General features: G+C 31.3%; 1 protein-coding gene and 1 long non-coding RNA gene across 17 annotated transcripts in view; one reads left to right on the forward strand and one right to left on the reverse strand.

Moving 5' to 3' along the window:
• Positions 1 to 1,483, reverse strand: part of LOC106869575 (uncharacterized) — an 8,518-nt gene extending 7,035 nt beyond the window's left edge. For both annotated transcript variants that reach the window (XR_001409414.3, XR_016243338.1), the window contains exon 1: positions 1,347 to 1,483. This is a non-coding gene — a long non-coding RNA (uncharacterized LOC106869575). The remainder of the gene's footprint in view (positions 1 to 1,346) is intronic.
• LOC106869227 (tolloid-like protein 2) overlaps positions 1 to 2,500 on the forward strand; it is a 1,141,949-nt gene that overhangs the window by 676 nt on the left and 1,138,773 nt on the right. For 6 of the 15 annotated variants that reach the window (XM_089358365.1, XM_089358377.1, XM_052971031.2 and 3 more), the window contains exon 1: positions 1,531 to 2,498. The exons of 6 other annotated variants lie outside the window; for them this stretch is intronic. The gene's annotated coding sequence lies outside the window, so the exon portion shown is untranslated. Of the gene's footprint in view, positions 1 to 1,284; positions 1,421 to 1,530; positions 2,499 to 2,500 lie in introns of those variants that run through there. 3 more of the 15 variants (XM_089358367.1, XM_089358378.1, XM_089358366.1) reach the window with 2 other exon arrangements.

A 2,500-nucleotide genomic window follows, 5' to 3' on the forward strand; every position in this document is an offset into this window, starting at 1 on the left:
ACATGTATATAGATACATATACCCAAACACATATATAGGTATACAATAGTATAGATAAATATATACATTAATTTCTTAAAACATATTTCTGTTCATTTATATATATATAAATATAAATATATATAATTTACATATCCAATTATTTATGTATATTAAAAGTATATGTGTATATAGATAGATATCTTAATATTATACATAGATTGATTGACAGATAGATAAATAGGTACTTATATATACCAATAAATATATAGTACATTTACACAACAATAAATATCCATACAACCTAGTCATATATATATATACATGCATATGTACATATATGTATATTTGTGTATTTAGGGAACAGCTCTTCCTTTAAACATGTTATATTGAAGACAAGGCTGTTTATATATATATGTATGTGTGCATGCATGTATGTATGTAAGTGTATATATACATGTGTAAGTGTAACTTATGAACATATGTACATATTGGTTAGTACATGTAGTAGAACAACTCAATCTCAAAACAAATGAAGTGAGCTAATAGGCAAATATATAGGAATACCGAGCATTTTTTTTTTTTTACCTACAAATTCTTGGCAGGCATTGTTCCTGTTAAATTCTTCATCTCCATTCAACTTTTTTTACCACATTAGCATCATTATTAATATTATTACCTCCAGAATAATCTTCACCCCTTGTTGATCCTTCTCTATAACACATTTTTTTTTTTTTTTCTCTCTCACAATCTTTCTCCATCATCTTTTCTTGTTCGTGATCATGGGTTTTGTACAGCAGACTGTCAACAGGCTTTCGTTCAACACAACACAATTTTACTTCCACTTCAAAGACTGGAGAACAGCAAATAGCGAAATATGAAATTTTATAGAATCTGCCTCATTCTAAGATATTACCACATGGAATTTTCTTCCTCATTTCTCAGTCGGAAATACAGGAATGGATGTTAATTAAGTGAACAAAAATTTCAACCAACGCTTTTCAAATTTTATTTTATTTTTTTTTTTTATATCTGTGAGTCTTCATCCTTACATGAATAACACATTGAAGGATATATATATATAAAAAAAAATTATACATACATATACCTGTATATATATATATTTACATATATATGTATATACACACATGCGCGTATACATAAAACAAAAAAATAATCAACAGCAAAACGTAAAAACATAACACAAAACAATGCAAAATATATATAAGATGCATATATAAATACATACATCTATTTCTGTGAGTATATATACACACATATATATATATACACACACACTTACATAGAGAAATACTCACACACATGCACATACATATACATATACACATGCACACACCACTTCTTACCTTCTAATAGTGCACTGCCGTTTAAGATTTTGTTCTTTTTGTTTGAGAAAAAACAACAATTCTACAATTACCAGGTAAATTCTTTTTCTACTTCTTCTGCCTCTTATTCTTCTTCTTCTTGTTCTACTCGTTCTTCTTCTTCCCTTTTCTTCCTATTACACTCACATGTTAAATTAATTGCCCCATCCCCAGTCACACTCCCCCCCCTACGCCCCGCCACCGCCACCCACTCCCCCACCCCCCACAACCCCACGCTTCTCTATCCCACATCAGATCGGTTATGTTCTCTTCTTTATATCCTTATTCTCTATAAACGAAAATCACACACCCACCCACCCAGCCACCTCCCCTTACCACCACCACCACCGCCGCCGCCGCCGCCGCCATACTTTTACTTCCCACCATCCATCCCTTCCACACCACAAAAAAAAACAACACATTGCCACATTCACTCTTCCCTCACCACCACCACCACCACCACCACCAACAACAACAACGACAACACTTCCTGGAATAGAAAAAAATAAATAAATAAATAAATAAATAAAAATTCGTGGGGGGTGTTTCTCGTGTGTATGTGCGTGTGTGCAACGTTATTCCTACATTTTCTCTCTCCTGTTTTATATGTGTATGTGCGTGCATGTGCGTGTATGTTTGCGTGAGTGTAACACCGAAGATATAAACAATACATAGAAATAGCACACACAACAACAACAACAACAACAACAACAACCACACAAATTTCTTTTATTTTTTTCTTTTATTTTTTTTTTTTTATATATTCTACAAAATACCAACTGAAGAAATATACCTCGACCAAACTGGATTTATGGTTTAAAAATACCAGAAGACAAGGTGGAGTTCACGAAATTAACAAATAATCATATATATATATATACATATATATATATGTACCAACAAGGAAAAAAATAACAACAAAGAGCAACAACAATGGAAATTAACACGGTGTATCTAAAATAATAATAATAAAAATAATAATAATATTGCTGATAATAATAATAATCCATCAAGCATGAATGAAGAGGAAGGAATTTGAGTTTCTACCATCATTTTCTTTGGAATACGATACTTACCAATGAATGTATTCTTCTTATATATATCTTTGATTGACTCAAGACTTGCTTAGTTAAGGT

Source organism: Octopus bimaculoides, chromosome 10 (assembly GCF_046866305.1).
Source record: "Octopus bimaculoides isolate indiv1 chromosome 10, ASM4686630v1, whole genome shotgun sequence".
NCBI lineage: Eukaryota > Metazoa > Mollusca > Cephalopoda > Octopoda > Octopodidae > Octopus > Octopus bimaculoides.